We start from the raw sequence: 22,519 nt of genomic DNA, 5'->3' as shown, positions 1-22,519 counted from the left end.
TTTATTAATTAATTTTTAAAAAAGCGACGAAAGGCATCTCTTAGTCCGTCACTTTTTGTTCAAAATATCTAGTCAACTATTTTAAAAAAGCGGCGGACAGTGTCTCTTAGTCCGTTGCTTTTTGGTCAAAATGCTGGTAAACTATTTTTAAAAAAAGCGACGGACTTAGAGATGTTGTTCGTCACTTTTTATTAAATATCTAAAAGACATATTGTCATTTTCTTATTTTCCTTTCTCTCTTCATTCTTATTCTCTCCCTTCTCTGTCTCTATATATATATCGATCTTCCCGTCACCGTCGCCGCCCTTCCAGTTGCCGTTGCCGGTCGTCGTCCTCAGCCAGTGCTCCCTGTTGTGTCGTAATTTTCCTATCTTTAGAAAAATCACATTTTTTGAAATGTTCTAAGTATAAAATATTTTAAGAAAAATACTTAGAAAAGAGTCGCCACTTAATTTTTTTTTTTAAAGAAATTAAGAAAACTTATAATTTTCAAAGATTTAAACAGAAAAAAATCATTTGAAAATACCAAAGAGGGTTCGGGGTTCAATTTACACTTCAAGAAGGGTTTAAGCATTCGAAGTGCCCGCTAACATGCGGTTGACCTGTGACTTGACTTAAAATATATTTTTTGACTAATTTTTAGAAAAGGTGATTTAACATAAGAAAAATAACTTACAATATTTGGTTAACTTAAAAAAAAAAAAAGTTAAATAAGTGACATTTATTTTATTTTTATTTTAGAGAAAAGGGATCCAAAATGAATTATTTGACTTGAAAGATAAGTGGTTAGAATATTAATAAAACTAGGTTAATTATAATTTATTTAATTCATTTCAAAATAACTTAAACCTATTTAATACATTAAAGCATGAAAATCATTTCTTATTAAATGACTAAACCTTTTGAGAAAATGACAAAGTAAGTATTATTATTATTATTAACATTATTATTATTTTATTTATTTTTTATTGATAAAAAAATGACTTACATTTTCCGAGTTTATTTGAGAAAGAAAACACTTAAACATAAAAACATTTTAAAATGAGTTAGAACGTGATTTGAGTGAAAAGTGTTAAATAACAAATATTTTTAAGAACAACGATTTAACTTAATTAATGATATAAAAATTGATTGGTATTTGATTAGTAAAATAAATTACCACAACACAAAAAGAATATTTAAAACAAACCAACACTAAGAAATAACTCATCTTTTGGGGATCTAATTAAGTTAATTAAAATAAATTATAGTTAGAATGAAATAAAATTAGTCAAGCATAAGCAAATCAATTAAAAGAGTAAAAGATATTAGGAAATTGGCCCCTTTTGGGCCAATTTTGCCGCAAATTCTGGGGATTTTACTCAATCCCGTTTTTGGTATACATCAGCTGTATATCGGTGTATATTGATGTATACAACCCTTTTTTCTGCGTTCTGGGACCTGCACGTCAACTCCAAAGACTTGTTCTTCAATTTCTCAAGGTTGAATGACTTGATAAAAGAAAGAATTTTGAGCCTTCACGGCTCTCCCGAAATGCAAGAAAAAGATAGGAGTTCGTAGTGAACTCGGATAGATTTCACATGCAACCAAAAATAATAGTGAGGAGTTAGAACCTCGAAATAACAAAAAATAATAATAATAATAATAACATATCTAAGTATCACGTTGACTCTTAGAATATTATAGCAAAATGAGCTCGATCAAAATAAATACTGAAGATCTAAATGAAGGGGGACAAATTCATGAGGAAAAAAAAAAACTAGTGGCCTCAAATCATGCTAATAAGCAAAGTACTCCCTCTGTCCCAATTTATGTGACACATTTCGGATTTCGAGATTCAAACAAGTCTATCTTTGACTGTAAATTTTTCATATATCTTTTAAATATTTTGAATTATCAATTATTGGGACTTATAGTACTTTTTATGTAGTTTACAAATATATAGATTTCATTTTAAATAATTTGAAGATTCCATGAGCAAATTCTCGATCAAACTTAACTCGTTTGACTCTCAAAAAGCGAAATGTGTCACATAAATTGGGACAGAGGGAGTAATGAACATCCAAGCTACTGTTCCGTATAAGTACATTAAAAATGACTCCTAATAGTATAAATAAATTAACTAATTAACCTACTATGCCATGAGCATTACGGATGATTAGCATTATAAAAAAATAATAAATAAATAAATAAAGAAAAAAAATAAAAATCCTTCAACTTCCAAATTCCAAGAAATCAAATTAATAATGGAATGACATTCAAAAACGAAAACAAGACGGAGACACATGAAGATGGAAGCATGCTGAAAATTATAACACATACAATATAATATATCAAAAATTGGCGAGCTTCAAATTACAAGGGACAAACCAACGAAAATGCAAACCCAGAAGTAACATGCTCAACCAATGTCCAAACTAGGATAAAATTAAACATAGATTTTTAGCTATTGTTAACTTATCACTACCGGTGGCAACAAAACAAGTGATTCAAATATGAAACAAGAAAAAAAACAACTCGCGTGATCTAAATGGAGAGGTGAAGGAACACTTGACTCTATCATAAGCTAAAACAAATACGGACATCACCATAAGACAACATAATCTTTCAACGCAAAGATTAATATACAAGGAGTACTCGAAACTCAAATAAAAAAAAATCACTAACTTATATTAAACCCAAAACTAACCCAAAATCTCCAATCCATGATATTGAAAGCATAAATACTAATGAATCTATTCAAACAAATAAAAAAAAAAATCAGCATGATTAGCATACAAGAGAGAACTAATAACTACAGTAACTAACTAGAGCTAAAATAAGGATAAAAAAGACCAATCATGAATCTTTGCGATCCACTATATGTGAATAATTTCATTATGCAAAACACCTCGTCAACTGGCCACAATACAACATAAATAGAAGCATTGCAAGACTTCAAAAATACGAAAGTCCGGGCATATATAAAGCCTAATAAAAACAGGACAGTGTGAAGAAATAAAGAGAATTGGGTTTACCTTTTTCGGAGCAGCGTTCCGGGAACCAAACGAGCTGGGAAGAAATGAGTTTTCACCACCAAAGCACGACTCGAAGAACCGCGAATGAATCAAAACAAAATAACGAGAACAAAGACTGATCGAAATCTCAATTTCGGTCTCTCTGTAACTTCAAAAAAACTTTTGGTTCAAGTGTGTTTCTTTCTCTCAAATACTTGCTAAGTCTCAATATTTTCTCCTTTTTTTTCTTCCCCTTTTTTACACTGAAAAGAAGCGAGTTTATGTAGAGGAAGACTAGGCTGATTTTTGGGGGAAAACGGGTGAAAATTTTGGTCCCATTCGAATTCAAAATTCAAAATTTTCTCTTAGGATAAAGCTGGCCAGCTATGAACTGTACCAATTCAAACGGTAAGAAAATCGCAGCCGCTTGATCTTGAGCAAGGACGAGTGAATCGCGGAGATCGGGACACGTCAAGAGGAGAGGGACGCGCGCTGCTGCTGGACTTGGGTCACTGGATTCGCGATGGGCTGCTGGTCGCGACTGGACTGGGTTGCGATTTTGGGCTTCGATCGTGACTGGTTCTGGATTTTTCTGGGTTCGCTGGTCGAGTTTTTCCACTGGAGGAAGATGACGTACATGTGGGTCTGTTTGGTATTGGTGTTGTAATGTATTTGTTATTGTATGTATTGAATTATTTGTTGAAGAATTAAGGGAAATGGGCTGCTAATATGAGGAAATGACATCTTGGTTGCTGAATAATGGGCCTGTTTTTAATAGGCCCAAAATGGGTCCGAAAATGGGTTTGAGGCAAGGTGAAAAGGGTTATATCTTGGAGTTTAAGAAATAGCCAAATTGAGTTAAATTAACAAATTCGGCTAATAATTAGATATGACAAATTAATATAATTAATTAATGAACTTCTTAATCTTAACGAAATAAAATAATTAACTTAAAAATTAATTAATTCAAAAACATTAACTACAATTTAAACTAAGCTAATTTAATTAAATACTTACTTAAAATAAAAATCTTTTTGAGATGATTTTTGAACATTTATAAAATATACTAATTATATGCATAATTATCTAAAACTTATATATTATTTAAAAAATCGTAAAAAAGTGGCAAAACTATTTAAAATAATTTGAAAAATATTTTGACTTTTATAAAGTTAATTATTTAAAATCGTTTGGAATTTAAGAAGCTCGATGATTAATATATATTGTGGAGGTCCGAAATTGGGTGTCAACACTCCCCTTCCCCGTCGCCGGTCGCCGTTGCTGCAGGTAGGGAGGTTAAATTTTAGTTTTTTTTTTTTTCAATTCTAGTGATTATAATTGATTGTTTGTTAGTATATTAATGTTTTTGTTTGTTGGATTGTGTTATTCAATTGTTAATTTGATTTGATTATTATTAGTTAGGTATAGACAATTGAAGATTTTTATTTTAGGGTTTTTTTAAAAAAAAATGGGCATTTTTAAATTGGGCATTGTTAGTTAGTGAAGAATTAGCATTTTTGTATTTTAGGACTAGTTTAAACTTGATATGTAATTTTAGGTTGAATTGAGATTTTTTTGGATTTGATTTTATGACTAGTTAGTATGTTAATAATTTGAAGTTAGAAATTAGTAATTGAAGTGTTATGAGTAGATGATGAATGTTTGAATGTCATGAATTTAGATGATGAATGTTTGAATGTCATGAACTTAGAACTTGAACTTGAACTTAGAATTTGAACTTGAACTTGAACTTAGAACTTGAACTTGAAATTAGAACTTGAACTTGAATTTAGAACTTGAACATGAATTTAGAACTTGAAATTGAACTTAGAATTTGAACGTGAACTTAGAACTAGAACTTGAAATTAGAACTTGAACTTGAACTTAGAATTTGAAGTTAAACTTAGAACTTGAACTTAGAACTTGAACTTGAACTTATAACTTGAACTTGAACTTAGAACTTGAACTTGAACTTGAAATTAGAACTTGAACTTGAGTTTAGAACTTGAACTTGGCTTAGAATTTGAACTTGAACTTGAAATTAGAACTTGAACTTGGAATTTGAACTTAAACTTATAACTTGAACTTGAAATTAGAACTTAAATGTAGAATTTGAACTTGGAACTTGAAATTAGAATTTGAACTTGAACTTAGAACTTGAACTTGAAATTAGAACTTGAACTTGAAATTAGAACTTGAACTTGAACTTAGAACTTGAACTTGAAATTAGAACTTGAACTTGAAAATAGAACTTGAACTTGAAATTAGAATTTGAACTTGAACTTAGAACTTGAACTTGAAATTAGAACTTGAACTTGAACTTAGAACATGAACTTAGAATTTGAAGTTGAACTTAGACTTGAACTTGAAATTAGAACTTGAACTTGGAACTAATTAGCTTGAATATATAACTAATTAAGTTTAGAAATTAGATATGAACTTGAATTGAAAACTTGAACTTATTAAAACTTGAATATATATATATTGGATTTGAAGTTTATATTTAACTAATTTTTGAACTTTTCGTGCTAGGAAATTGAGGAAGCTCAACATCTAAAAAAGTTGATACAAGACTATATTGCTTCTTTCATTAAAGTAGGAGATAAGGTTGGTGCTTCTAAATTTCTAAAGTTCAAGTACAATTTTTTTCAATAATGTGTTTGTGTCCATCTAGTATTGATACTTAGCTTTAATTCTAGTGATTATAATTGATTGTTTGTTAGTATATTAATGTTTTTGTTTGTTGGGTTGTGTTATTCAATTGTTAATTTGATTTGATTATTGTTAGTTAGGAATAGATAATTGAAGATTTTTATTTTTGGGTTTTTTAAAAAAATTGGGCATTGTTAGTTAGTGAAGAATTAACATTTTTGTATTTTACGACTAGTTTAAACTTGATAATATGTAATTTGAGGTTGAATTGGGATTCTTTTGGATATGATTTTAGGACTAGTTAGTAAAGTGTTAATAATTTGAAGTTAGAAATTTGTAATTGAAGTGTTATGAGTAGATGATGAATGTTTGAATGTCATGAACTTAGAACTTGAACTTGAACTTAGAATTTGAACTTGAACTTGAACTTGAAATTAGAACTTGAACTTGAAATTAGAACTTGAACTTGAATTTAGAACTTGAAGTTGAACTTAGAATTTGAACGTGAACTTAGAACTTAAACCTGAAATTAGAACTTGAACTTGAACTTGAACTTGGAATTTGAAGTTAAACTTAGAACTTGAACTTGAAATTAGAACTTGAACTTGAACTTAGAATTTGAACTTGAACTTGAACTTGAAAATAGAACTTGAACTTGAAATTAGAATTTGAACTTGAACTTAGAACTTGAACTTGAAATTAGAACTTGAACTTGAACTTAGAACATGAACTTAGAATTTGAAGTTGAACTTAGACTTGAACTTGAAATTAGAACTTGAACTTGGAACTAATTAGCTTGAATATATAACTAATTAAGTTTAGAAATTAGATATGAACTTGAGTTGAAAACTTGAATATATATATATAAAACTAATATTTTTGGATTTGAAGTTTATATTTAACTAATTTTCGAACTTTTCGTGGTAGGCAATTGAGGAAGCTCAACATTTAAAAAAGTTGATACAAGACTATATTGCTTCTTTCATCAAAGTAGGAGATAAGGTTGGTGCTTCTAAATTTCTAAAATTCAAGTACAATTGTTTTCAATAATGTGTTTGTGTCCATCTAGTATTGATACTTAGCTTTAATTTAGAAATAATATATTTGTTAAGCATAAGTACCAACACTAGTTGATCCTATTGATGACAAAATTGATTTTCTTGCAAGATCGATTTGTGTCCATATTCTAGTGTTGACACTTAGCTTTAAATTTAGAAATAATATATTTGTTAAGCAAAAGTACCAACACTAGTTGATCCTATTGATGACAAAATTGATTTTCTTGCAAGATCGATTTGTGTCCATTTAGTGTTGACACTAAGCTTTAAATTTACAAATAATATATTTGTTAAGCATAAGTACCAACACTAGTTGATCCTATTGATGACAAAATTGATTTTCTTGCAAGATCGATTTGTGTCCATCTAGTGTTGACACTTAGCTTTAAATTTAAAAATAATATATATGTTAAGCATAAGTACCAACACTAGTTGATCCTATTGATGACAAAAATTATTTTCTTGCAAGATCGATTTGTGTCCATCTAGTGTTGACACTCAGCTTTAAATTTAGAAATAATATATATGTTAAGCATAAGTACCAACACTAGTTGATCCTATTGATTTATTTAATTGGTGGATTTAGTTAAAGTTGTTATGTTGTTTAAATAAGTTAAAATAAATAATGTGATTTAGTTAATTGATGGATTTAGTTGTTTGAATTAAGTCAATACTAAACTAGTTAAAGTTATAATGTTGTTAAGTTGTTTAAATAAGTTAAATTAAATAATGTGGTTTTGTTGATGGATTGAGTTGTTGGAATTAAGTCAAAACTAAATTAATTCAAGTTAAAAAGTTGCTAAGTTGTTTAAATAAGTTAAACTAAATAATGTGGTTTAGTTGGTAGATTTAGTTGTTGTATTAAGTCGAAACTAAACTAGTTAAAGTTGTTAAGTTGTTTAAATAAGTTAAAATAAATAATGTGGTTAAGTCAATACTAAACTAGTTTTAGGACTACTACTAGTAAAATTATTATTAAATTTTATTTATAATATAATTGAATATCTATATTTTTGTAAATGGATCATCGTTTGTGGATGTATAATATGCATTATGAAACTGGTGCTGGTTTGAAACCTGAGTTTATTGGCGGTGTTAGAAATTTTATTGAACATACAATGACACTTGACATTTTCAAGAATAATGGATTGGTTAGGTGTCCTTGTAGTGCATGTAAGTGCTTAAATTTTTTTAAACCAGATAGAGTTATGGTTCATTTGTATCGTAATGGATTTAAGCCTAGATATTTTGTATGGATTGATCATGGAGAAAGTGATGGATTGGATGGTATGTTTTATAATTCGATGCCTGTGGATGTATATAATATGATTGCACCACATGGCCAAATTAGGGTTGAACATGTTAGGGTTGAACATGATAGGGTTCATGAAATGATCAATGATGCTTTCGGGGTTCAAGGTAGGATGGAACCGGAACAATATTTTGATGAAGCTCCTAATGAAGAAGCAAGACGCTTTTATGATCAATTAGAAGAGTCTAGTCGTCCACTATGTGAAGGGAGTCCGCATTCTGCCTTGTCAGTTGCGGTTAGATTAATGAATATTAAATCAGATTGGAATGTTCCTAATGCTGCTATGGACTCAATGGTTGATCTTTTGGGTGAACTAGTTAATCCGGAGTTTAACATACCAAAGAACTTCTATCAGGCAAAGCGTTTGGTGTCCAAGTTAGGATTGACGTATGATAGAATTCATTGTTGTGTTAATGGATGCATGTTGTTTTACAAGACTGATAGTGAATTAGAAAATTGTAAGTTTTGTGGACATACTCGTTATAAGAGGACTCCGGCTGGAAAGATGGTCCCAGTTCAGGCGATGCATTATCTACCTCTCATTCCTAGATTAAAGAGGTTGTATGCATCGATGAGGTCTGCCCCACATATGAGATGGCATCGTGAATATAGAAGGCCGCCGGGTGTCTTGTCTCATCCATCTGATGGTGAAGCATGGAAGCATTTTGATAATGTATATCCTGATTTTGCTAGTGAACCAAGAAATGTTAGATTGGGGTTGTGTTCAGATGGCTTCACACCATTCTCTAATAATGCTTCGCCTTATTCATGTTGGCCGGTATTTCTTACTCCGTATAATCTTCCTCCTGAAATGTGCATGACCAGTCCCTACATCTTTCTAAGTTGTGTTATTCCAGGTCCCCGGAATCCAAAAAGTTTGATTGATGTCTATCTACAACCATTGATAGATGAGCTCAAACAATTGTGGTTTGAAGGCGTTTTGACTTATGATATATCAACTAAGCAGAATTTTATCATGCGTGCTTCTTTAATGTGGACTATTAATGATTTTCCTGCATACGGGATGTTGTCTGGTTGGATGACAGCTGGAAAGCTAGCATGTCCGTATTGCATGGAAAATAGTAAGGCATTCACTTTAAAGCATGGCAGAAAAAATACATGGTTTGATTGTCATCGCCAGTTCTTGCCAATGGACCATGAGTTTAGAAAGATGAAAAATGCATTTAGGAAAAATAAGGTTGAAAGTGACCCCCCACCTCCATTACTCACAGGGCATCAAATTTGGGAGAGAATTTCTCAATTACCTAAAGTTACAGAAGCTTCACCTTCTAGACTTCCTGGATATGGTGTTGAACATAATTGGACCAAACAAAGCATATTTTGGGAGTTGCCGTATTGGAAGGACAATCTGCTACGACATAATCTAGATGTGATGCACATTGAAAAAAATTACTTTGACAATTTGTTTAACACAGTGATGGATGTTAAGGGTAAGACAAAAGACAATCCAAAAGCTAGAATGGACATAAAGGAATATTGTAGGAGAAAAGAGTTATGGCTGCAGGAATTACAGAATGGTAAAATAGTTAAGCCCAAAGCCAGCTTTTCATTCACATTGGATGAGAAACGTGAAATTATTGAGTGGGTTAAAAATTTGAGGATGCCAGAGGGCTATGCTTCGAATTTAGGAAAGCGGGCAGATATGAATGAAGGAAAATTGATAGGTATGAAAAGTCATGATTGTCATGTGTTCATGGAAACTTTAATTCCTATCGCTTTTAGCCATCTACCCGAAAGGATATGGAAACCAATCACAGAGATAAGTCTTTTTTTTAAAGATTTGTGTTCTGGAAAGTTGTTGGAGAGTAGTTTAGACAGGATGGAGGAAAATATTCTTGTTACTACTACTAAGTTGGAGAAGATATTTCCATGTGGTTTCTTTGATGTGATGGAGCATCTTCCAATTCACCTTGTACAAGAGGCCCGCCTCGGAGGTCCGGTTCAAACAAGATGGATGTATCCATTTGAAATATTCACTAAGTTATATATATTCGCCAAGTCTTTTATATATTAACATATATACATATATACATGCAGAAAAATTGGTAGTTCAAAGCAAACGATTAAGCAACGGGGAAGGATCGAAGGATCATTTGTTCAAGGTCATATTGGGAGAGAAACTGGTGATTTTTATTCTTATTACTTTGGTAATGATGTGTCATGTAGGAGAAACAAGCCCAATTGCAATGATGAAGGTGATATTGATCCTTTATTTCCACCGATATCAATTTTTAATCAAAATGGTCGAGGATCTAAAAAGCGTGGAAAGCGAGGCTTCACTGATATGGAAATGCAATCAGCTGTGACACATATTTTGCTTAATTGTCCAGAGATACAATCATATGTCAAGTAAGTGTTAAAAATATGTTATTAAATTACATACTAATAAGTGATCATTAACTAGCGAAATACTTGAATGTAAAATGATCAACTTGTTCGTAAACACATGGGGTAATGAAGCCATCTATACATAATTTTCCAAATGGCTGAGGAACTATGTAGGTGTGCAATCACTAAGTATTTAATAATATATTCATGTTATACTATATTATATTACTTGAAATAACAATCATGTAGGTTTACGATGAATACTCAAGTGTCCAACATTTGCAATTAGTGAAAGAAGTAGCACTTGGACCTGAATCTCAAGTATTGACAATGAATAAGTATTGTGTCAATGGTTTTAAGTTTCAAACTGAAGAAGTTTCTAGGACCAAGAAAACAAATAATAGTCGTGTGTACATATAAGGTGATATTGATGGTACTGGTCAAACTATTGAATATTATGGTGTCATTCAAGAGATTATTGAAGTGAGGTATTCAGGTTGGCCTAAGAAGAATATTGTATTGTTTCGGTGTGAGTGGTTTGATCCATCACATAGAGGCACAAAGATGGACCATCAGCATAATATAATTGAAGTTAAGCACACCAGGAAATACAGAAGTTATGATCCTTTTATTATTGCACAAAATGCTAAACAAGTGTATTACACTTCATATCCATTGCGTAGAGACAAAGCTGATTGGTGGGTTGTTATAAAAAGTAAGCATGTGGGAAGAATTGAAATTGACAATGTCTTAGATGTGGCATATCAAAATGATGTTGCAATTGTTCAACAACAAGTTGATGTTGAATTGGAAACCACACTACAACATCCTCAACACATATTAGAAGAAGTATCTAATGACGAGATACTGAATGTTGAGGAAAAAATATCTGAGAATGAGGAAAATGAATAACTTGATGACGAAAAATAGGACGATAATGAAAATGAAACAACTGAGGAGGAAGAATGGGAGAATGATGGAATTGAAGCAAGCGACGAGGAATAGTGTAGAATGAAAGCTAGCTAGTATATATGTAAGTGTATTTTGCTAATTTTATTTAATTTATGATTTTTATATATAATATACATGTAAATTTGCATACAGATGTCATCAGGCGGTGACAGTGATAGACATCGCGAGCATCTTGGAGTTAGCTAGACTAAACAGGCTAAGAAGAAAAAGTCTATGAGATCGATAGATCTTGAGGATACTGCAGGATCTATTTCTTCTACGTCATAGCGCATCAGCCATGATACTCATTTATTTGTTGTTCCGTTTAGTACAATGGATCCTCGATAATATTATCCTAATTACCGTCGACCAGTCGGTGCTTCATCTACTTCACATACATTGCTTTCACGACGCTACGAGGACTTACCTTTACAGGCTATTCATCGAGCACGCCCCTTATCGGCAGGTACTCCATCTCTCACAGGTACATCTCCTCAGTTATCTGCCATGAGGCTTGGAGATTCTAGTAGCGAGCAGTCATATACAATGGTCGGTACTCCTCCATTGACTCAGTGTGTTGTGCATCCTGATGTATCACCCTCGTCTCCAGCTACACCTAGTGCTACACCACATGATACGATGTCTGCTCTAGCTCCTGGACAGAAAGATAGACTTGGTAGAGTCATGATTGAGCCGGATGGATCATCGTAAGTTTGTTTTGTTATCTATTTGTTAGTTTATTTTATTTATTTCTTATACTTTAATATATTATTCATGAACTAACATATTTATTATGTGTTTTGCAGGTGGCATCCTGCAAAGAATGTTACTCGGGCTTTAAAAGAATGTGTTAGAAGACTCTATACACAGGCTTATCACTCTTGGACCGAGATTCCAACAGTATACGCCAGTCGATGTTTAATAACTTTAAGGTATATATTTTTTAGTTAAGTTTAGTATACTTTACTTTTTTTTTACTATCGATTTAATTAACGATATTCAAATTTTTTTCGGACTATGTGTTCTTGGGGGTCGAGGTACAATTTGGTCATTGGGACCACATTTGAGAGGAAGGCATCCACCAGACTGTCTAGCTGGCTAAAGAAAGTTCGGGATAGTAGTGAACGTCCCGGTTGGATGTTGCCTCGTTTTTGATGAATTGGGTCAGTATTGGAACACAGACAAGTTTAAGGCAATATCAGATCAAGCCAAAATGGCTAGAGCCAATCTTAAAGGTGGCTCGTTGCACACCGGAGGTGCAAAGACGGTTGGAAAAATTGCACGAGAGATGGTAAGTTCTAATTCAAACTTTTAAATAAATAATTAGTTGATTCATATATATCGTTATAAATTTAAGTTTTTATTTATAGAAAAAAGAATTGGGACGCACTCCCGTTGAACCAGAGGTTTTCAAGAAGACTCATGTCAAGAAGAAAGAAAATGAGTCAAATCCGGATGTGTGGGTGGAGGAAAGGGCCGAACGAACTTTTGTATGGTATTTAATATGAATAATATATATTAATAGTGAATATATTTATGATATGTATATATATTGATGTCAATTTTTATATTTAATATAAAGAATGATTTTCATCAGTACGTCGCTGAGAATCTAGATAGTTCGATCTAATTGACACCTGAACTGTCCACCCAGATTTGGAAAGAAAAAGTGGTAGGAGGACACACAATGGTAGATGCTATGGTCTAGGCTCTCAAAACGATGTTAGACGACTTCAGTCAGGCTTAGAAGGTATTAGATCATCACGTCAAGCTGAGGCACATGACAATGTTTAGATTGATGCTATGTCGGATCAAATAGCTAAACATACAGCGACACTAGCAGAGTCGGAGCGGAGAAGAGTAACTGAACAACAAAGCATGAGTGAGACCGTTCAACAAATCAAAAAACAAGTGATGAACCTCGCTCGTCGACCTACTACTTCGGCTCCCGATGACATCGACGATGAGAGTGATGAGGATGATTATGTAGATCTCACTCCCTAGTTTAGATCCCTGGACATTTATGAACTTTTTGAAATTTTGAAACGAATTTTGAAAGACTTTATAAGTCTTTAATTTATGATTTAGATACTTTTGAATGTTATTTTATATTTTGTTTAGATTGTTTATAATTGTGTGTGTTTGATTGGGCTGAATAGTGTAGAATTGAATTGAATTGCATTTGCAGGTGGGCAACAGAAATTGCCAGCTGCTGCTGTAAAAAATATTGCAGAAAAAGCGACGGACAGCGTGGTTTAGTCCGTCGCTTTTTTGGGTTTTAATTTTTTTTAAAACCCAAAAAAGCGATGGACTGCGTCGCCTTTTAGAAATAAAAAAAATGAAAATTAAAATAATGTGACGGAGTCCGTCACTTTTGTTAAAAAAAATTGTAAAAAAGCGACGTAGTCCGTCGCTTTTTGAAAAGTGTCGGGTTAAAAAGCAATGGAGGTGACTGTGTCGCTTTTCCGTCGATTTTGACCAAAAAAGTGACGCAGTCCGTCGCTTTTGGCCGTCATTTTTTGATAATTTGTTAGTAGTGATTGTCCAAGTCGATATAAGAAGAACCATCGATGTGAGACTTTTTTTCATCCTTCAACACTTCACAAATTATTACATGCAAAAATAAAAATTGTAAGCTTACTCCCTCTGTTTCGTTAATTAATTTAATAAACAAACATACTACCTTTCTATATATCATTCATCTATCTAATTTATCAAATATGGTCGAAGTATACCTAACATATATACTCGATTATATATGGCACGTGTATATTGTGTATATTTATGTATATTGGTATGTATAAATATGTATGTATATGTATATTTCTATTAGTATAAAATATACACTATATATACATTGTGTATATATATATATATATTATAAACTAGATGATCCAAAGATATTGGGATGTAACTTTCTCTCTTCTCTTTTATGGGTTTCTTAGGTAAATGTACCACTTTAGGGGGCTCTTTTTATAAGAAATAAATAAGAAACAGTTAAGAGAAAATTATTGAAGTCACAATCTTATTTATTTAACTCTAAATTAGTAGAAAATATATATTTATTATTTTTTTCTCTTTTTGCAATTTTTTTAAAAAAATTGTATCTAAATTATGACTTTTTTAAAAACTGATTTTAAATTAAAATATTGAAGAATTGAAACATACCTCAATTATACCACGACAGTATGTAGATATAACATAATGATATCATGGATGATTGAGTAATCTCATAAAGGACTGAAACAAACCTCAATGAAAACAATGTTTAGTTACTCATTGATACCACTAGAGTATGTTATACTTTGATGGTATCAAGGAGGAAGAAGCAGTCCTTCAATGAAGACGCTGCTCAGTTACTCGTTGATACCATCAGAATATATATATTCATATGATGTAATATACGGTGATGGTATCACAGAGGAAAAAAAAGGTGGGTGTTGGCGTCAACATGATGTCAGCGCATGAATAAAAATAGATATATGTCATTTTAAAATAAAAAAGGGGTATGAAAGTAATGAGGCATTAAAGGGTAAATCTTTTAAGGGAGGTTTCACGGACCGTTTAAGTCTCCGCGGTCCGTGAAACACTTCACCAGCCGTGAAGCTTCACCTATCCGACAGGGCTTCACTAAAATGGGCATAACATTTTAATCCAAACTCAAAATGAGGCAAACTTGGTGGCGTTGGAAAGAGAACTTAAAGACCTTTAATTTGATAGGTCCAGGGCCACCTAGTTCATTATGTGCCGAGAGATATGATCGTCTGAAGTTTACCCAAAACTTAAAAATTGATGTGTGACTTGTACGGACCCCTAAACGGATCGAACAAGCCACCACGGTCCGTCTAGGGTCCCGTCCAGGTAACCCCACCTTGTCAGCCTTGGACGGTTGGCCACCATGCCCTAAATGGGCTGTGGACCCCTAAATGGACCGTTTAGGGTGTCGTGAAGGGTTTATGGTCCATTTTGGGTTTGTGAACTTGCTTGTTAGTCCTCTTTAGACCTTTTTAAAGTCTGAGGTGTTACATGAATGATTCAAATTTTAAGAGTAGAGTTGTGAAGTGTTATATAATGATTCGGGTCGTAGCTTGGAAATTTTCGGGGTGTTACAGATTTCGACCAAGTAATTCTCACTATAAAAGTAATCCCAATTATAAACAAACAAAAATCGGTGGTAAATTGATCAAAGTGGTTGGCAAATTGAGTTATCAACCAAATAGCAACTGATATTAATCTGTTGCTAAAAGACTTGTTGTCTTAAAAATGTTTTATTTGTATAACAATAGAGAGACATTTTTTAACCAAACTATTAACAACGAACATTTATGGACTTAACAAAAATATTTTTTTTAAAGAAATATTTTTCTTGTTTCTTTTCTTTTGAAATTCCTTTAATTAACTAATAAAAAAGTGGTAGTTTATTTTTTTTCTTTTTAATTTCTTTTTATCAATAACAAAAGAAAGACTTTAAAGTAAATGCACAAGAGAAAAGTATTTAGAGAGATTGATATATCGCTCAACTTCAAAGTGATACATAAATAAACTGAAAAAACTTTTTATATATAGAAGAACAAAAGTTGCATGCAATGTTTCTTATAAGAAACTCCTTGCAGAACTATTTATAGAAACCTATTTACAAAGCTGCTTATTGGAGTAACAAATAAACAACCACAATTAAGTGTGAAAGAAATATAATCATTCTAGAGAATTACAATTTCTTTATTTTGTCCTTTAATTTGCTTTCATACTTTAATGGGATCAACAAGCACCATAGAAATGACGTCTTTTAAGTTATTTTTGGAAGAAGTATAAGCATCTTCATCTTTATAAAAGAATTCTGACGTCCTAATAAGGTTTAGCACTGTCATGAGCAAAACTCTTGGTACAGTTATTGGTTTTAGCCATTGTTGATTCAAATCCTTCCATTTTTTCTCTATTATTTTCCTTATCCCCATGTAAGCTTCTTCCTTTGTGGCATCATATTCATTCATGTAACATTCAATACCAGAAGCTACATCTCCTCTTTCTATTTCTCTCTGCGTATCACATGAACAACAACCATTAGACTAACAAGTACACAAGAGCCGAGATTGCAAGAGAAATAAAAAGATAAAAAATAATAATAATATTTTCAGTGTGTTCCCATAAATAAAGCCTAAAAAGATGAAATGTGTACATATCCCCTTACCTTTGAAGGGATAAACATGTGATTTTCTATAGAACCTCGGCTCAAGAAAAGAATAATATTAATAGCTAAAATAGTAAGGACAACCAATACTATAAAAGCAATAACTATTGAAGAAGAAGAAGGAGGAGGAGGAAGAGGAGTAGTAGAAGAAGAAGAAAATAGAAAATATTTTGAATACATAATTCACTTTTAATACATATGTCAGATTTATCATAGTATCACTACGTATTGCTATAAATGGTAATAAATAAAAATATATCGCCAAAATTAGTAATTATTTATTAAAAGGTAACTCATCCAAGTAATTTTTCCTAGAAAATATATACTGGCTATACAATATAGTGTATTGATACATGAGCTATACACTGACTATACATTATGATACACTCAAAAAATTAAATATGGCTTAGCTATACATGAAGTATACACTGAATACACATGAAGGTATACATTAATTTTTAATCTCAATCAACTTGAAACCACCTCTAAACGATCCCAAATTTTAGATATGAAATCATCTCGATGTTTCGAGTCATATTATATATAATAATACGAGTAAATAACTGTTGTAAAAATAGAGAAGATCCGAGAATTTATATACCTCATGTGTTACAATATCCTTCAACAATCTTGCAATAATAGAGGAAGGGATGAGAATTGGAGGTTCGGTTATAATCCATTTGAATGCCTCTTTTGTTGCTTCATCGCCCATGCCTAGCCAAGAAGCAGTAGTAGATAAGCTCTCAACAACTTTTTCATCTGAAATTAATTAATTATTCTCTCTTTAAAAATGAATGACACATGAAATGGGACAGAACCGCATAAGCGGAGTCATGATTAGGAGTTCTAAATTTTAGGACATTTTAAAAAAAACATTAACTCTAGCATGAAAAATATTTTCATAACCTGTTCCTTATCACTTGGCCATTAATTAGTTTTGTCAGAGGTTCACAAAGTTAATATACATTTGTATTTATTTAATTTTCTAATACAAATATAGGATTTAGTAAAGAACTACTGGATTTGTCCGAACCCACACTTAGCTCCGCCCTTGAACTAATAGAAAGCTGGATTATTAGGAGTAATAATTAATATGTATCACATAATTACTTACCTCACTAATAGGAAATTTGACTCGAAAGGACTTGTTCTCCTTTGCCAACTCATTCTCCACTTCTTTGTAAAGATGTAGGAGAGCAGTGTAAAAGATTTTCATATACGGCGCTAGATTTTCTGCAGCGTCGATGTTCCACCTATTGTATGTATACACAAAATGTAGGTATCATAAATGTCATCAGTAATTGAAGCGAAACGTAGATATAGTATAATTAATGTTTCCAATAAAAAAAAACATACCTTTCTATTGCATTTGTGAGGAGAGTAAGTTCATGCAGTGTTCCATAGATATCATAGATGTCATCAGTAATTGAAGCGAAACATAACACTTTGGCTAGTATAATCCTGGCAACCTTATTTTGGGGCTCAAAGTACACACCCAGAGACCAAAAGTACAACTCAACCACTCCGTCTCTTGCAAAAGGTAGTTCATTTGCCAAGTTCAATTCTTTCCACCACCTAAAATGTAAAGTTAAATCTCAAAATCAATATAAAAAATCTATTTTTTTTTAATAAAACAATGTTGTGATATTATTGATTGTGCATCATGCTAGTTACCTTGTGATATCACATAGCTCCCTTTTATACATCTTTTGCAATGTATTGAAGTCCAATTTTGCAAAATTCAATAACACTTGATCACACGATTTATCTTCTTGGTAAAACGATATGTATTTTCTAGTTGCTACCCTGGCTATAGTTTTATTTATTGGATACTTTAGGGCATTGCTGACTTGCATCGAGAGAAAATTACTCAATTTAGGTAACATTAACTTCAAATGAGTGGTGGTGAAATTAATTGCTTCATCCAGAATTTCTTCATCATGTACACTGAATTGTGCTGCCTCGTACAAGCTTAATAATCCTTGCATGTCGTTAACCATTGCTTTATTATAATTTCCTTGGTCATCGGTGAACTTCCTAAAAACATCTATTTCAAAATATGTATTCACACGCTAGTGTGTAAAAGTTAAAAACTCTTATCTACAAACAAGCTTTGTTCACATAAATTGGATGGGATGACGTATTACTTACCAGATGAGACATAGTAACCTTGTTGCCTAAGTAATCGAAAACTTAGAGCAACAACATGAAGGTCACTTTCACAAAATTCACCAATCCATTCTTCATAACCATTATACATGTTGTTTTATTAGAAAATAATACTTAGACTGGTTTAAGAGTCGCCACTTAATTTTTTAAGAAAAATCAAGAAATCTACTGTTTTCAAAAGACTAAAACAGAAAATCTAGTGAAAACTTAAAAGAAGTTCGAGGTTCTTATTAGTGTTCTAGGAAGGATTTTAAAGCATCTAGAACACCCGCTAATGCGGTTATCCGGCAATTAATTATTTGGCTAATATGTTTAAAAGAAAAACATGCTTGATTAAAATAAACAACTTTTAAACTCATTTTCAAGGGAAAGGGAAATAAGAATATTACTTAAGTGCAAAATACTATATATTCTAAAGTCAAGTAAAATAAAATATACTTATTTGATTTTAAGAAAGATATGATTGATTCATCTTTTGGAGAATTGAACTAGGGGAAAACCTTAAAATTAACTAGCAAATAAACAATCAAAACAAATACGTAAACAGATAAAATAGAGAGAGAGAGTCTAGGCCTAAGTCTGGTTTTCTGTCCACCTTGACTAACACTTGGGCCTAATTTCAATTTTTGGGCCTTTGGCCCATTTGTACCTGTTCTAAAATCTAATAGGATAGTAACACTCAAAATAAGAGGGATTAGGCCCAATAATAACAAAATACAAAGCTGAAAATTTAGGGCTCTTTTTGCCCATTTTCAATGCAATATACAACATATACGACTGATGTATATTGATGTATATCGTGCATATCCAGCTCTTTGATTCACTCCGAACACTTGTATGTCAATGTCAAGGGCCTGTTCTTCGATCTTTCCAGACTAGCTGACTCGATAAAAGAGAATTGGGCCCCCCTTGGCCTATTATGCAAGGGAGAACATAGGAGTTCATGATGAACTCAGACATATTTCACATGCGACACAAAGTAAAAAAATAAAAAACATAAGTATAACTCATTAACTAAAAAAAACCATGCTATATCAAATATAAAAACTAGCATAAACAAGGCAATGTCTAGAATTGATAACAGAAAACTCTTAATTTTAACTATGCCTTAGTAAGCACGCTTACTAACAAATTACTAATATTTGACTACTCACTACATTTAGCATTAATAAAGGCACAAATAGAATTAAAAAGATGGCTAAAAATTAAGCTGAAGAGCTATTTAAGATAAAGAGCAAAATCATGACAAACAAGCTAAGCCTTCCTAAATCAAAACAATGCACAATCTGGAACAATCAGTCAAAACATTAGCAGAAATTATCAGCCCAAAAATGAGCAGGAACATTCAATTTTTTAAAAAAAAGCACAGAATCTTAATTGGTTTAAAAAAGGACAGACCCAATATCATTTGACGCTACTTTAACCTTAAAAGAAAGCTTATATATACATATACTCTTAACAATACTAAAGAGGTAAACTTGACAACTTATCCAAAACAATAGTAGCTCCGACTAGATACTCTTATGGTGGGGTCCATGATTAATGATGAGATTTTCAAGTATGAACCAAATGTGCACCATATAATATTAGCATTTAAATCAATATGAAAAAAGAAAAAAAAAACAACTATAAGCAGACAAGATTAGAGATAACAGAATACTCAAACATGGACAAGTAACTAAGCTTCAGCTCCTTAATCATGATTGATGCTACATTGAACCCATAATCTTAGGCAAAATTTAACAAATACACACAAACATGAACTTAAAGCTTCCCAACAGATAACCGAAACATACACTGAAGCTTAATGCANATTGAACCCATAATCTTAGGCAAAATTTAATAAATACGGGTCTGGGTCATTTTTTTGGTATGTATTGAGGGAATGGGTTGGGTCGGTTGATATTGGAATTGGGAATGGGTCATTTGTGTTGTTTGAGAGAAGAGGGCCCAATATTAATTGGTTTCTTAAAGGATGTGGAAGAGATGGACTAAATTGGTAAATAAAAGTATAGCCAAATTGAATTTAAATTGGCTAAAATCTTAAATAGGATGAATTATTAAAAATTAATTAACGAGCTTCTTAATTTTAACAAACTTAAAATAATTGACTCAGATATAGACTAATAACTTGAAAATATAAGCTATCGAATAATTAAACTAATTAACTAAGTATTTAACTAAAACAAAATATTTTTTGAGACAATTTTTGAATATTTATAAAATATNTAAAGCTTCCCAACAGATAACCGAAACATACGCTGAAGCTTAATGCAGTTAGGTACCACAACAAAGATTCATAACGAGTATGAGCACATGAAGCATTGATATCGATAATTTCTATCACCTATTTCAGAGAATTTTAACCAGTAGCTAAGTTACTACAAACTTCAAAATATAATGATTCCTAAAAGACGAAGGTAGCCTCAACAAGAACATCATCATTGTTATCTTCTAATCTACACGTTCATACAATCACCCAAAATCAAACGAAAATGAAGGATGCATATGCGTAGCTACTTCAGGGAATTGAGAAAAAAAATAGCTAAACAAAACGAAATAGAAGAAAATATTACCTCTTTTGGAGCAGCGAGCCTGAGACGACGAGCTTGAAAGGATACTTACACCACCAACTTCAAACTCTGATGAATCCGAAAAAATGATGACCAGGATCAAACAGTGAAACTGTAATCCAAAGCTAAATATCCTCTCTGTTTTCGGCTATTTTCTTTTTCTAGATTTCTATATCTAATTTTCATTCTTCAGCTTGCTGGACTACCCTCTCTATCTATTTGTTCCGGCCCCCAAACAAAGAGGGAGAAAGGGGTTTAAATAGGGGAAGACTAGGGTTCGGTTTAGGGGGGAAAACAGGTGAAGAATTGGGTGAAATTCGAATTTGAAATCCAAAAATCTCTGAGAGATAAGGTTGCTGCTGGAATTTGTACCAGACTTGTACAATTCTCAACAGAAAAACGATTTGGGACGGCTGATTTGAGAGGAAGGACGACGAGCAAGGAGATTACGACACCTGGATGATTCTCGTATGGAGAGGACACAGAGAGATGGAGAGAGAGCACGAGCTGCTGCGCGAGATGGGTCGGGTTCGCGTTTTGGGTTTGTCGGGCTGCGGAGAAGAAGAACGCGTACAATGTTCTGGTTTCGGGTCGCGTACACTGGTTGCTGTTCTGGAAATAGAAGAATACGAGTCTGGGTCATTTTTTTGGTATTGCTGGTTGTATGTATTGAGGGAATGGGTTGGGTCGGTTGATATTGGAATTGGGATTGGGTCATTTGTGTTGTTTGAGAGAAGAGGGCCCAATATTGATTGGTTTCTTAAAGGTTTAAAAGGATGTGGAAGAGATGGACTAAATTGGTAAATAAAAGTAGGGAAAATTACGCGGTTAAGCAAATTTATATTACTTAATTACTCATCATAGCTATAGTTTTCTATAATTACCACTCACGACTAACATTATACATTAATTACGCGGGCTGACTTCGAGTTTGTATAATTAGTCATGTTTGTATATGTATAATTCGTCAGAATATACAAATACATATGTATAATATACAATTATCTAACTTATATACATAAACAATTCACCTCTCTCCCACTCTCTGCCCTCTCTCGCTCGCCTCTCTCCTCTCTCTCCCAATCTCGCTCGCCTCTCTCCTCCCTCTCCCAATCTCGCTTGCTATATATACAATTGCATATGTATAATATACAATTATCTTATATATATACATATACAATTCACCTCTCTCCCACTCTCTGCCCTCTCTCTCTCGCCTCTCTCCTCCCTCTCCCAATATCGCTCGCCTCTCTCCTCCCTCTCCCAATATC

General features: G+C 32.5%; 1 protein-coding gene, 1 long non-coding RNA gene and 1 pseudogene across 3 annotated transcripts in view; 1 reads left to right on the top strand and 2 right to left on the bottom strand.

Annotated features, from left to right (window-relative positions):
- Nucleotides 1–22,519, bottom strand: part of LOC125864743 (acyl-coenzyme A oxidase 4, peroxisomal-like) — a 1,153,105-nt gene that overhangs the window by 865,296 nt on the left and 265,290 nt on the right. The window lies entirely within an intron of this gene.
- LOC125864780 (uncharacterized) lies at nt 1,195–2,178 on the top strand. Its single transcript, XR_007446272.1, has 2 exons — nt 1,195–1,790; nt 2,053–2,178. It is a non-coding gene; the product is annotated as an uncharacterized LOC125864780 (long non-coding RNA).
- The window catches only part of LOC125864742 (sesquiterpene synthase 15b-like), a 7,859-nt pseudogene continuing 1,215 nt past the window's right edge, over nt 15,876–22,519 (bottom strand).

This window comes from Solanum stenotomum, chromosome 5, assembly GCF_019186545.1.
Source record: "Solanum stenotomum isolate F172 chromosome 5, ASM1918654v1, whole genome shotgun sequence".
Classification (NCBI taxonomy): domain Eukaryota; kingdom Viridiplantae; phylum Streptophyta; class Magnoliopsida; order Solanales; family Solanaceae; genus Solanum; species Solanum stenotomum.
This window is presented reverse-complemented; position numbering and strand designations above follow the sequence as displayed.